The sequence below is a fragment of the Cyanistes caeruleus genome, chromosome 8, assembly GCF_971803275.1.
Source record: "Cyanistes caeruleus chromosome 8, bCyaCae1.hap1.1, whole genome shotgun sequence".
NCBI classification, from domain to species: domain Eukaryota; kingdom Metazoa; phylum Chordata; class Aves; order Passeriformes; family Paridae; genus Cyanistes; species Cyanistes caeruleus.
In genome coordinates, this window is record NC_141708.1 from 37826422 (window position 1) to 37841579 (window position 15158).

General features: G+C 42.9%; 1 long non-coding RNA gene across 1 annotated transcript in view; it reads right to left on the reverse strand.

The window, feature by feature from the left end:
• Positions 1-2097: 2097 nt before the first annotated feature.
• The window catches only part of LOC147652027 (uncharacterized), a 52585-nt gene continuing 39524 nt past the window's right edge, over positions 2098-15158 (reverse strand). Inside the window, exons 2-3 of the long non-coding RNA XR_015289920.1 lie at positions 5995-6043; positions 2098-4509 (exon numbers count right to left, since the gene is read on the reverse strand). This is a non-coding gene — a long non-coding RNA (uncharacterized LOC147652027). The remainder of the gene's footprint in view (positions 4510-5994; positions 6044-15158) is intronic.

The following is a 15158-nucleotide window of genomic DNA, read 5'->3' on the forward strand; positions in this document are numbered from 1 at the left end:
TCCACACTTTTAAATCTGACTCACCAGCTCCTGCCTGTGCTAACCCCTGTGTGAGAAGCCATAGCTTCCTCAGAACCACTCAGCAACAGACAGTGTTTATCCCCTTGTTCATCCATCTCCACAAAACACATCCACGCTCACTGCCCATACCTCCCCCTCCTCCCCCTCTCTCCCCAGTGCTCTGTGCTCCAGGGTAAGGAACTGAGGGACATCAAGGACCTGGGGAAAGTATTCTCCACTCTGTTAATCCACAGTGTTCTCCATCCTTCTCCTCTCTCAGGGACAAGCCAAGAATCTGACATCAAGAGACATCTTTGCTGGGCTGCTTCCTCCCAAGCCTGCTCAGAAAATCAGCTGACCTCTCACTAACACCTTCTGCTCCCTCTGCTTCTTCCCTTACACATCCGGGCCTGGCATGGGGAAAATCTGATTCAGATCATTCCTGCACCTTTTGAAATCGCTGTTCTTAATGCTGTGCTTCAGACTAGTCTAACTCAGCATAAGGTCCAAATGACTCAGCCCATCGCAGTGAAGCTCACCCGCCATACTGCCCCGAAAGGAGCTATATTCTGTCATACGGCTTCATAAGCAAATATTTTTAATACTTTAAACCTAGGCTTTAGTGTATAGCTGGGGTAGCATGTCCAGCTAAATCATCTCCATCTTAAATTGACCAGCTGTCCCAAAAATACAACTTCTTTTACTTGAGAACTGTTCTCAGTTCTTAATTTACGCATTTCTAGTGAATTCTCACCCTCCCCTTCAAAATCTCATCCAAAGGCATCTTCCCTTTTGTTAACAATGTTACTATCTATTTACATCTTGTTTGCAGCCAATTTTCTGTTACAGAAGGTTTAAAAAGCCTCCATTGCAGCACTTACTATTTTTCCAGCCTTCTCCTACTGTCCATCTCACTTTTCCTCCAAGTTTTACCCTTCAGAGCTCAACAAACAAGACTCTCATTTTCAAAAATCCCAGGTGCTTCAGTCTCTGTCCACCCAGTCATTTGCAATAGCAAGAGCTGAGTGTCCTAATGAAAGGCCATCCTAACTACAGCAAATCAGACTGGAAAGGGGGAAAAAAAAACAACCACAAAGCCCTCACCACAGGATCCTCATCTCTCTTCCTGTTTTCTCAAAGTTCAAGTTGCTTTCCCCTCTTTCCCTGCTCTTTGCATGCATGTTTCTTCCAGCCCTTTCACTTCAAAATGCCCAGCTGAGCCCCCGTCCATGGATGAAGTTCTTTACAGCCTGTGGCTTTTTCCTGCAGAGGCAATAATTTTAATTATCTATTTCAATTATCTACTTTTTCCTCACAGATTTGCAGAGCCTGTGACCCATCACTGGGTCATTAATAAAGACACACAGATAAGTGTCCAAAAATATTCCCTGCTGCACAGCACGCATTTTCCCTTTTGGTTTTTGGTATTTTGAGTATTTTGGTTCTTTGGGAATAGGTTTCTGTGTTGTCCTGCACGGGCCTCATGCAACTCTGACTGTCCTGGTTTTCAGTCAGTCGATACTGGAATCAATACAAATGTGACACTGTGGCAGGAAGAGCCAAGTGGTATGTGGAAATGGAGTGAATATCAGATTGGTCTCCTTCCTGAATCCAAGGGTTTATAAAGCTTATCAGGGATGTAACACCACAGACTCACAGAGGGCAAAGTGCTCGGCTGCCTTTTTACGTCTCATGTCAGCTCACATGAACTTTGTGGCTGTGAAACAAAAGAAATGCCATTTAGAAAGCGTTAATACAGAACCAATCTGATTAGAAACATCATCCTGTTGGAATAGATGCACTCACCATGTGCCAAAAACCCTGCAATAAAACTAAAGCCCTTTTCCAACCTCAGGCAAGGGAGGATTAACAAGACAGAAGAGCTGCCTGCAGAGACATCATTCCCTCAACTCTCACCCAAGACCAAAAATTCCAGTGATACTGACTAAATTTTTTTCCACATTGACTGTTTTTTCTTTTCCAACACATTTGGAAAGCATGGCAGACACAGAGATCCTGGCTGAAAAGAAGATCTGGTTACTGCTAGTATTGAAGAGGAATGATTTTAAAAAGATGAAAACAGTCTAAATAATTCTCTTTTTTTCCTTCTCAAATACAGAACAATTTATTAATGCAACCTTATATGCATTTAATGATCTGAACAGTTGTCTTTTTATGTTAGAGAAAAGAAAGAAATACAGTTTTCTAATTCCCAACCAAGATCTTCGCAGTTCTCTTCCATTTGTAGAGGAAAACAACCCAGGCCTTCATGCTTTCCTGGCCAATGTTCATCACACCCATCCTTTGACCCACAGGTGTTACAGCAGAAAATGCCAACCAAGAATTTTCCAAAAGACAAGTTCAGGAAGCTTTTTGGGCTCTAACACAAACTGTCATCATCCTATATAAATGTAACAGTCAAGGTACAAAGCCCAGCCAAATCAGACCCCAAAGACATGTTTTTTTCAGTGTCATTTTTGGTCCTTCAAGAAACATAATTGCTTTTCTAGACCAGTTATCAATTTTATAACATGCCAGGTATGACAGCTTGTTCAAAAAAAAAATAAATTAAGGTGTCAACATATTTTCCATTTTTGAGAGTGTAAAATGTAAATATTTAATGAGTAGATTTAGAAACTCCTACATCTGTGCTTGATTTATTTGCTAATGTTGTCAGTACATTTTCCTTATACTTTATATTCATGTATTAAGCATCCTCCCCTACTCTTTTCTTTCCAAATTTCTTCAACCTGCCAATGCCAGGAATGATACATCTCAACTGTAAAGTCTTAATCAGTGGCCAAGAGCTTAATTTTTATCTTCCCAGAATAAAATATGCCTGGGGATGCCTTGGAATACCACAACTGCTATGTGCATAGATGCAATAAAGCAGAAATGACCAAATGTAACAAAGTAAAAGAGCAGGGCATCTTCTAATTTTAATTTTAGTATTAGCACAAAAAGCCCCACCTCTTTCATGGTCAGATCACCAGCCCAGCACCAAATCTTCCAAGTTCATCGTAGTTAAAAGAAAACTCACATATTCAAAATTTCAATTCAAAATTTAGGTTATGTATATTTGGGACTCTTGGAAACAGGGTGCATGTTTGATATTCTAATCAGTTGGTTAATGGAAGCTATCTGTTCAAAATTTGTTTGCTTAACTACACAAAATATTTAAACAAAGTATTTAGTTGCCTGCAACACCTGCTAAAGAGATGACACAATCTCTTTTTGAACTCTAAAATACAAAAGGAGAGCCATTGAAGCTGGCTTTCCATCAATTACTAGCTCAAAATTACTTCACAAAGGATTTCTTCTCATCTCCAGCAGTATATTTTAGATAATCTTCTTTATACAAGTTAAAATATATTTTAAGTGGAGCTTCAGCAACTCCTACTTCCAACAATTCAACTCACCAGGCAGAAAAATACCTTTAAGAGCTGAAAAGCTTCAGCATTTGCTAAGGTAGATGTACATACATGTGAAGAACATTACTGTAGGAGACATAAACATATATAATTATTTAATGAATGATAGGATACATACCCATACAGATTCTAGAGGACAAAGCACTGGAAACTGGAGACAGTGCACTGGAAAACGCTGTGGCATGACAAGCATCTTTTCCCTACCTTTTAGCACTGAGGAGAAACTCTTGGCACTCGGATATAATCCCAAAAAGCCATTTCCTAAGTCTCTACACCCAGATTCAGTTTCAATTCAATCCTTAGAGTGAAATTCTAGCACTCAAAGGTCAATGGAACTATTTCCCTTGGCTTCAAGAGCAGCAAAACATCCCCCTATATCATTCATCCAGAGCATCCTTCATTATCACCCTGATTCAGGACAACCTGTCAGGAAATCAGAACAAAGCCTATAAACACCTTTCATGTTATTTCCATGTTCTTCACTGCAGCAACACATTAATGATCCATGTGGTAGGATCACAGCATGTACAAAATGGGGGAGAAAATAAGGAAGAGAAACGGAGGAAAGAAGCTTCACATCTGATATTTTACACTATTATGCAAGTGCTGAGAAAATAAAATTATTAGGGGTATTCAACAAGTAGTTATTTGGGAATTTTTTTGGATTGGCATGGAGACAGGAAATGAAAAACGGGCTCTCTCCAATTTTTAGACACACAGGGTTCATTTCTGAGGTGAGCCCTGAAGAATATAAAGAATGTTCACAGAGCATTGTAAAGATCTCCAGTGCAACACAGAATCCCACCCCAAAGAGACAAGGACATGGTGGCAACTTCTTTCAGACCGAGTCACTGGGACTCATTAGGAAAAAAATTATCCCCATTGTCATCAAGCAGATGGTTTGGATAACCATCAGGCCATTCTCATCAGCAGGAACTCCACAGAGCTGGGGTGCTGTCTCTGTGCCATCATCAGGAACTTGGGGCTGGAAACCCACATAAACAGTGACACAGTTTGAGGATGGCACACACAGGGGTGGAACAGCACATGGAGAGAGTGGCTTGGATGGCTTGGTGAGCTGAGGACAGGAAACAGCAGCAGAATGATACAGGCAAATATTAAGTCAAACAAAGATCAAAAAAGGATGCTGGACATCCAGAATGGAGGATTCTATCTGGACAAGCTTAGGTAACACCCTGAGAAGAGTGTTGCAAGGGCACAGGATTTGTGTATCTATTTTTAGATAAGTCGTCAAAAAAAACCAAACCAAACCTTGCTCAGCTGGACTTATAATAGTAATTTAAACACAAATAATCAACCTTTGGATTCTTCAGGTTTTTGTGTTTATCTTTTTTTTTAATATTAAGTCAATCTCAAAATGCAAATGACCTATTAAATAAATCCCCACCTTAAGCTTGGTCTCTTTTTCATCTGCACTATTCACTAAATTTATCCTGTATTTGCAGAGTTTTAATGCCCTAAACTCTCTCCATTCAATTAATAATGCCCTCAAATAGAGAATACTGTCTCCTATTCATTCTCTTAGTTCATCAGTAAGAGTATGGGGACCAAAATTCAGGCCAAGGATGTAGAAAAGAGCCTTCAGAATTGGCTCTTCAACCTGGAGGAACAGCTGATGCTCATAAAATGTCTCTGAGGAGCAGACAACAGCATTAATGTAATAAAACTGCTGAGAATGGCTCTCCTCCCTCCCAAGCACACATCTGCTGAAGAACATCCAGCAATCACTCCCCTTGTGCTTGAATTCATCACACAGGAGCTGAGGGTGACTTGAGATCTGCCTCTGCTCGTTCCTTTGGTTTGGTCTTTGCTGTGCTCTCTGTTCTCTCAGCATCCCATTTCCTAAGTGAACATTAACAATCTTCTCATCCTGTATTGCTTTTCTACAGAACTCGCTCTGTTACTGGGTTGTTGCATTTCCTGTTCCTCATGGAACAGCTCCTTGTTCTCCAATGCAGTTCTTCCCTTAGAAGATGGTCCACGCTGCTGCTCCCTTCTTGCAAAGTTCCCTTCCTCCTCTCTCTCCTTCTGAAATCACTTATCTTTTTCCCCACTCATCTCCCCTTCCTTCCTGAGGGCTCCTGCTCTTGATAGGAAGGATCAACCAAAGTGTCCAGACTGAACCAGGATGTTCCTTCTGGCTCACCTGCCAGGCTCCACATTCACCTGCGCGCTCCAGAGAGTGAAAGAGCAAAACTGCCCAGGAACCTTTTGAATTCTAGATGTCCTCATAGTCAAGAGAGTGTTTTGATACAGCTGAGATTCAAATTTCAGGACTGCTGACAGCCATTTCATTACTCTAAGCAAGCACTTAATTTCTGGATCATATACAGACAGAAAAGAGGAAGAAAATGATGATTTACTTTCATGAGTGAAACACAGTTACTGGTGCGTGGGATAAAACCTAAGTAATAAGTTTCTTTCTCATACATTTATGAACTGGCATTTGTTTGTGGCAAGAGAAATGAATTTTGCAGGCAAGAAGATGAGGCATTCAAAGCATCAGTCCCAGCTTTGCCAGCAAAAGAGGAGCAAAGGATACAATCTTTGTGCAGACAAGGAAGTCACTCCCTTCTTCATAGCCACTCCACCTGAAACAGAAGACACAACAGGTTTGCACAAGAGCCTTCTTCAGCTCCCCTCAGATCTTTCCTTGAAGTCTGTTGTCCCTGGGCTGGAGGTTGCCAAGGATGAAGTAAAAGCAAGGTGGCATTTCGAGCAGTAAATCTACCCTAGAGGACCTGGTAAAGGAGAGGTGCCAGACTGAAGCAAATCTTAGTAGAAGCCCAAATAATTTAATACAGTTACATTCATAGAATCAGAGAGTTAGAAGCAATCTTTTAAGAATCACACCCTGCCATTGTTAGGGACACCTTCCACCATCCCACCACTCTGCTTGGAGGCTGCTCCAAGCCCCAAAGTCCAACCTGGCCTTGGACACTTCCAGGGATCCAGGGGCAGCCACAGCTGCTCTGGGCACCCTGTGCCAGGGGCTGCCCACCCTCACAGGGATGAATTCCTTCCCAATACCCAATTCAAACCCACTCTTTGTCAGCTTGAAGCCATTCCTCCTTGTCCTGGCACTCCAGGCTCCTGTAAAGAGTTTGTCTCTATGCTTCTTGTTGGTTCCTTCAGGTCCTGGAAGGCCACAATTTGGTCACCCCAAAGCTTCTCCTCTCCAGGCTGAACAATCCCAGCTGTGCCAGCCTTTCCTCCCAGCAGAGCTGCTCCATCCCTCTGATCATCCTGGTGCCTCCCCTGGCCTCTCTCCAGCAGCTCCAGGTCCCTCCTGTGCTGGGCCCCAGGGCTGGGGCAGCTCTGCAGGTGGGGTCTCACCTGAGCACAGGCATCCCCTCCCTCAAATTGCTACCCACACTTGATTACAGAAAATATAAGAGAAAAAACCGCTACATTTTGAAATCCAGGGTATGTGTAGCAACTTGGAAGCAGAGTGTGGTATAGGAAAACCCTTTCTTTTCTTACCCTCTCTGGCTCTGCTACAGATAAAAACTTCAGAGTCATCATTTTGTCACACCAATGGCAAACAAAACATGGCTTTCACAAGCCAGAAGCAATAGATACACAACCTGTATCAAAATCAACAATTAAACTTATTTTTTCTTGGTGATTCTGTTGGCCACTCTGTTTCAGCATCCAGAGACTTGAATTGAGTTGGAATGGGGCTGCACTGGGTATTTACAAACACCAAGAGGATGTCCAGGAGCTGAATTAGTCCCTTGGCTGGAAACAAGGACAAAATGAAGGCTGGGATGGTTTCAGTGGTTGCTTTTCATCAAAGTGTTTTTGCACAGAGAAGTTAAAAACAAAATCTGGTTTGTGAGGTGTTGGAAGGTCCATACGAAGAAACTCGCTGCTCACATTGGGCTTTTTTCCATGCTGACTCCTCGGGCATATTTGAAAATCTCAAGTTCAGCTGTGGTATTAACCCTCCTACACAGAGAGACACAAACAAGCAAAACAAAACCAAACCCCTCAGTTTAAAAGCAGCAAATCTGGAAAGGACACAAAATGATGAAATTGGAAAAATCAACTAAAGGCTGCCTCAGCGTCTCATGGGAAACTGTAGTTGAGCTTAATAGGCTTTATTAATGATTTTTTTAGGAATTTAATATTAGGCTTTAAATTTTTAATTACAAGAAATATGAAAAAGTCAGATCTGCAGGTAGTAAGAATTCACAGCCAGAAAGTATCCATTTTTCATTTCTGTTTCTGGTTTGTCTCAAAGCTCCTAAAACTGTTGTGATTTCCCACTTCTGACACACAGCTCCAGGACAAATACTCTGGTTTGTCATCTGAAAATTGTGTCAGCAGCACAAGAAGTCCAGCGAAAGCCAGTCAATACAAAATCTGCAAGAGTTTCAGGCATTTTCAGCACATCATAAATGTGTTTGAAATGTTGCCTTGAAGGTTTGGCTTATTGGACACCACTTTTTAAGTGTTCTGTTCTGGTTTTAGCTTATCAAATTAGGTGCATTTGCTGTTAAAAAAATGCCATCAGTAGAACTTTAGTGTTGGAGGATCTGTGGCATCACAGAACTGTGGGGTTGGGAAGAGACTTTGCTACACCATCTAACTCATTTTCCCACCATAAGCCATCCTGCATCTTTTCTGACTGATGTTCTGAAGGAACAGTAGCAATTCTGGAGAATCTACCCCTAGACAAAAATTAAAAATAAAGCAGTATTTAATTTTCCTCACCACTAAAATACTGCACTTGTCTCAGGACTTCCATTTCTAGACTGAAAAGCTTGATGCTTTGTGGTTTTTTTTTCCTATCTGAAATAGAGAACCAACTACCACAAAGTTTCTTTCATATGGCCGGTGTCTTACCAAAACTTCTGACTTGTTATTTTCAGGTTAACTGCAAAGCATAATTCCTTCAGTCTTGCAATTTTTGTCCTGTTTAGTCAGGAGGTGCAGCCTCAGGCACAAAAACTGGGTGTGCTCTTCTCAAAGAGACGCAGCCTCTGAGTGGTACAGATTTAATATCACCTAGATCAAACTACAGGAACTGCAGCTGGCTGCATAAACTGCTCTAAAAGGCACTGAATTCTTACCATCTGCATATTTATTAGCAATGCCATCAGGCTTTACTCTTAACACGGAGTACAGCCCTGGGACCAGATCTTCCAAAGAGATGTCACGCATGGTTCAGTCACACGGATTGGAACAGTCTAAGTGCACAGTGGCAGCGCCAGTACTTTTATCATCTATGCTTGTAATCACCTGAAAACTTACCCCCAATTCTGAGACAGTGGTTTTTTTCCACAAAGCTTTTGATCAGCATTAATCATCTCTCCTGCTGTTTCAAAGGAGAATTTCAGTATTAAAATACTGGTACTTCCTACCCCAGGTATCTGTCCCAGCCAGTTTCCCAGGAGTGAGCTGAAGCCCTGCTATGGCAGTGAAGTTCTGCATGCCAAACCAGAGCTCCCTGGGTGGAAACAGGAATATCCATGAGGTTTCACAGTAAGACCAGAGCCATCATAATGACACCTTATCTAAACACAGGTCATAGAGTCACTCCTGCAGGTTTCCCTGTCAATGCATAGAATATTTTAAGAATACCTGTTTGACAAAAGATGGTGTTAAATTCCCTGCCACACCAACACTCTGCAGGCAGATACAGAGGAATATGCTGGTCTTGCTCCCCCATACAATGAGCTGCCATGGCCAGAGCAAAGGTCTCTGACAGACATTACTGCTGTAACACCTCTCCAGCTCAACATTTAATCCTCACAAGGCATTTCCTTTCTCAAACAGCTGCAGCAGACACTTGGAAATGCTGCAAGACACTGGTTTGGCTTTCATCTGTCTGACCCTGGCCTGGAGCAGACCTGATGACATCAGGGTTGTTGGATCAAGACAATCTGAAGGTGTTTTAATAACAGTTCAAGCTCTCCAACATTGATACAATTGACTTTTAACTGGAAGAAAAGCAGCTCTTTCAAACTACTCTATCTTCACACAAAGGCAGGGGTGGATTTGCTGAGGTCAGAGCAGTGGAGCAAGGGTGAAGAACAGGGAAGGAATGACAGGGCCAGGAACTGCAGCTCCTCTGTGGTCAGGGCTGGTGCAGGAGCAGCTGCTGCAGCAGCCTCAGCACTGGATGCCCAAGGCCCCAGGATCACAGCACACATCCCAACACACTCATCAGCAAACTGTCCCCTCACACTGGAGAACAAAGGCCCCTGAGGCTGCCCACAGGGGGATTTGGATCTGGCATCAAACCATAGACCCGCAGAATTGTTCAGTTTGGAAAAGACCTTTAAAATCATCAAGTCCAGCCATCAACTCAGCACCACCATCCTGTTCACCATCAAACCATGTTCCCATATCAGGACATTTTTTTAACACTTCCAGGTGTGACTCCACCACTGCCTTGGGCAGTCTGTTCCAGTGCTTTACAACCCCTTCCATGAAGGAATTTTCCTAATATCCAATCTAAATTTCCCCTGGCACAACCTGAGGCTGTTTCCTCCTGTTCTATTGCTTGTTAAATGCACCAAAATAAACTCTGAGGAAAAATAAAGTAATAAAAAGTAAACATTTGGGTTGAATGCACGAGTAATCCATTGTGGCATCTATTGAAACCGGAAGAACATAAGAGAAAAAAGATCATATGTGGGCTAGTAGCAGAGTATTGCATAAAGACTGACATTTCAGGAAAGGAAATATCCTGAAAGTGAAGAACAGTCTGTCTCTGCAGGGGAAAATACTTGGTCTGTGTTATTTCTGATACCATTGTCTGTTTTGGCTTTTAGGAGATGCATTTTCCTATGTCTATGAATTTTTGAGGTTTGCAGTATTTAAGTATATGGAGAAGCACCTTGAATTCCTGATCTCTAAAAGCATAATTATTCTCCTGAATGAACAACTTTTACAATTGTTACTGAGCTTCTAAAATCTTCCAGTCTCTCACCCATGGATTCTTGAAAGAAAAGTTGGTTTACAGTGGCTCATGTCCAAATGCTTCTTCCTTCAGTCACATCCTCTCTTATTCCCCACATCCCTCCTATTCTTCCCCCACACACACAATTTTCCTCTTACCTCAGTAAATCACATTGCTATACACTCTCCCTTCTCTCCCTGGATGTGAAGGAAAAGCTTTTTTTTTTGGGGGGGGGGGGGTGGGTGGTTTTAATACCCTTGTCAAAGACACAGCAATACAATTCCAGTGTCTGCTTGACACTAGTTAATCCCATCATCTAATTAGACTCAACTGTAATATGAAAGAACAGAGTTTATTCATTAATCTTCCCATTCCCTAGACAAGCAAAAAATCTGAAATCGATACCAATGGTGAAAAGCTTTGTGCAGAATACTAAAAATACCAAGGTATGCCAATATTTTTTGATCAACCTGTACAAATTAGAGCCAAAATAGTTGGCTGTGTCCCATATTCATGTATGACCAGTGGATTTTTAATAAAGTAAAAGATTTCTACTTCTACATCATTAAAACGCAGATGTTAAATACTTCTTTATAGCAGACAGTGGGATCTTGGTTGGAGCCCTTGTTATAGCCTCTGTTTTTAACATTTATCTCATGGTTTATGCAAATAGTCAGGCACACACAAATCATTCTGAAAGCTTATCTTGAGTGTAGGTGTGTTTGGGTTGTGTTAGATTCAGCAGATCAAAATTAAGAAAAAACATCTCCAGTGACATTCTTCAGAGGAGCACAGAACAGGAATGGGCAAACATCAAAGACAGAAAGAAAGATCCTGGAATTATGTTTTTAACCACAAAGACAGAAAGTCCTAAACCAGATATGCTGGGGAGACTATGTAATTTCCCTCTTCCTCTCAGGAATACAATCAGCTGAGCAGATCTGGCATGGAGGTGACTTAGAAAACCTCTTTGTGGGTACTGCTCTTCCACAATAGCACAAATGTCTACATCAAAAGGGGTGTGAAGGAACAGTGCTCACAGGACAAGAAGTCTGCCGGGGATATAAGCTTCTAAATCCATAGCAGTCCAGAAGTTTTTCATTTCTACAGTTTCCTTTTCATTCCCCAGAGTTTTCCACCTTTGCAGGACAGTGTCTCACAGCTCAGTCTAGAAATTATACAAGACCAAAGGCATTTCACGATGATCTGTGTGTTTGTAACATAGTCTCTGTCATTCTGGTTTCCAAAGATACAGCCAGTTTTCAGAGGAGTGCTTAGAAGAAAGGCAGTGTTTGCTAATATAATTTCATGGCAAAGATGCCTTCTCATGTTTATACATTAAATCACGAAAATGACAGCTACATATGGCATCCAAGAGAACTGAACAAATTAAATTTCTCATTTTGACATATTTTTGGTGTGAAAAGAAGGAACCGGTGTCTTCACAGGAAACAATCTAAAGTCAAGAGCTACCCACCACTAAGAACTCAATCCTACTATCTTTTCCTTCCCAGTATCTCCTTTGAAGCTTCCATTCACCTTTGAAATTCCTGTATCAAAGCAAAGTTTGTATCTTAAAAGACCTTCAGTTATTCTGAAACTTAGTTAATAGAATCACCCTCTCCTTCCATCAGCCCAGCACAGAGACTGACAATACAGTGGCACAGCAGGAGTTTAAGGGTTGCTGGAACAAAATTACTGTTCTAATGATGATTACTTTGCTGTTATGTCTGTAACAAAAGGAGAATTTGGAGAGGCTGTTAATCCTTGAAATTTGTTCTTTCACTGTTATAGAAGTTACCACAAAGATAAAGCATGTGGGGTCATTTTTCACTCTTCCTCATTAACAAAACTCATGTCTGAAGTTAAACATACAAGAAAAAAAGGCAGTTAGGAATCTCAGTATGCCGTGACATCTGGGAGGGCGTCTCAGAGAGACCTGGATATTCAGGATCTAGTACTTCTCAAAGCTCTCACCTTCAAAACAAAAACAATCTCAAAGTACTGCTCTGTGACTTCGAGTGTTGGAGCTAAATTAAAAGCAAAAATGTGGAGTGCTGTGCCTCATCACAAAGTGATGACAAACACCTTGTTTATGCCTCCAGCCTGTAGGACAGGGCTTCCACCTACTCTGGCTGTCCAGTTTATTCTGCCACTCTCCAGAGCTCTTCTCCCCATCACGTTATGCCAGAGCACCGATGCTCCAAGCTGCACATCAGCACATTCCAAGCCTTATTGCACTCTCACTGGTGGTGGCAGTGCCTGGACATTCCCAAACGCTCTTTGCTGTGGCCACCTCACTGCTGGAAGCAATTCCCCTTGCACTCAGACCTTCTGTTTTCAGCGGTGAAGGCGGGTGGGTTTTGTGCCCCAGCCCAAGGAGAAGACCCACATGGGAATTCCCATTGCCACACGTCACCAGGGCCATGGCCACCCCAGTGCCTTGAGCTGACCCAGCTGTGAACTCCCCCATCAAGCACTTTGGCCCAGCATGAACAGCTGGAATGGGCTGAATATTCCCACCAAGACTGCTGTGCAGCTCCCTGGCCTAGCTATGGATGTGACACATCAAGATGAAACGAGGGAAAGCCCTGCTATCTAAGAAATATCTGGGCCTGCAATAATAAGGCAAAGGAGACACCAGAAAAGGCCAAAGCCAGTTCCAACTAAAAGGTCAGGGATTCCTGTGTGGATTGCTACCTGCAATAAACCTGGGGATGGCCAAGCAGCTGTCTTTTTGTCTGGATGTCTGTGAAGTTGTAAAAGGAGGATGTGGTTGGGGGGAGGGGGAAATCTCATTTTCTCCTTAATCCAGGAAAGGTGTCTTAGGCCATCATCAAAATACTGCTCATTAACTTACTATGGAGACAACTCCTCTAACCAGGGGTGGGGATGCAACAAGAAAGAAGATGACCAACCCTAGCCAGGAGAGGATACAAGGGCTGGGTCAGCCCTGGGTTTGACACTGCCGGCAGTACTGGTGCTGGGCTACCAGGCTGGCCAGGACTTGATCTCCAAGGGAAGGGGAAACAATGGGCATGCTGAGACAAGCAAAGTCTTACTGGGAAGGACCACACTCTTCTACCTAAACAGTCAGCATGAGATTACAGGCTGTTTTTCTGAGTTGTCTGGGCTCCTGGTTTCAGACATGTCTGAGAAAGGCCATGGGATTGTACTCAGCTGATCCAAAACAAGGCGGCTGCTACTCCAGAGCCCCTGGAGATGTTCCTTTTGCCCTGAGGTGCTCTTTTCTTTCTGCCATAGTATCCAGGTGGCACTTAGGATGTGGCAGGAGCGTGGCACTCACCTTCCAGTACCTGGTGCCGACTGCTGGTGTCCCCCAGGGCAGAGTGTGAAGAAAGTGGAAGGCACTGGTTTTAGCACTTGACAGAAAGAAGACTGTGCTTCTGCCCCTGGGCATGGGAAGGTGTGGGATAATCCTAACCACATGCCAACAGGGGCTGCAGGAGAGGCAGACAAGAGGGAGAAACTGCAGCCAATCCTGCCATGGGCAGCTGAGTGGGAGCAGGGGAGGAGGTGTGAGGGCTGACAGCCTCTGGCAGCCAGGAACCCACCTGGGCTGAAACACAGAACAGGACCTGCCTGACTTGGATTCTGGAGGAGTTCCAGGCTCACCTGGAGGAAGAGGAGGAAGGGCACTCCCTCATCAGTGAGCTGTTGATTAATTAGAGGAGACAAGTGCCAGCCCTGCTGCTGTAATGAGGAGAGGCATAATCGAGCACTTGCCTCACACACTTGACACTTCCCCGTGGTACTTTACGTGACAGGCCACTCACTCCCTTCCACAGAGCAAGCATCAATACAGACTAACACCTCCCAAAGCTCCAAAGTCTGGCACCAATACCAGATACAGTGTCCTCCCTCCTGACCTCTATGAGAAACAAGCTTCTAAAACGTCCCACCTTGTTGAATTTTAAGAGGAGATAGAAATTAAAGAGATAAATACACTGCTAAATACAAACAAAAAAAAAAAAAAAGGGTGGGGGGGGAAGTGTGAAAAACCTTAATGCTGATATAAATTAAGGCAAAAATGAAGATTGGGATGACAGGAAGGAAATATTTAAAAACAGAGAAGGATGGAAAGGGGGATTGTTGAATCCTGAAGCATAAAACATCATAAGGATTTTTCAAACAATCTTAATATAAATATGAAGGAAATTTTCCAAATTGCAATGGAAGCTCTTGCCTGTAGAACAGTGTGTCCACAGTGAGATACTTTTAGATTATGTTTTTCCCTGAAACTAAAAGACTAAAAGATAATTAATACTCTATTGTGGAAGATAGAAGGCGCATTTCAAAAACAACCTCTTCTTCTTGCCTCCATCAGCTGACTTCCTGGAGTGCTCCATTTGTCATTAAGTGGACTCTTAGAGAATCCTGTTGAAGACTTAAGAGTCTTCAGTAGCACCTTTTCATCTGCTTACCCTGCTGCCTGCTTTAGGCATCTGCAGCAAAGTCATATGCTTGAACTAAAATGTCATCTCCCTGCTCTAATGAATGGGAGAAAAGCACCAGGATAATTCTGCCTTGGTGAAGTGACAGGGCCAGAAAGCAAGTTTAGGAAAGAGCTCCCTGGACTCATCCCCACCACACTGCTCCAAGATCCAGTCCTGAAGAAGGAAGCACCGATTCAGCTACAAGAGGTTCTCTGTTTTTCCTGTCTGTTTAAGTGATATTTATGACTCTGGCCTAAAAGGAACCATTCCATTTCCTAATCCCTGACTGCAGAAATAGCCACAGGTGCTGAGGGCAGGGCTGAGCTCTGTGAAGCT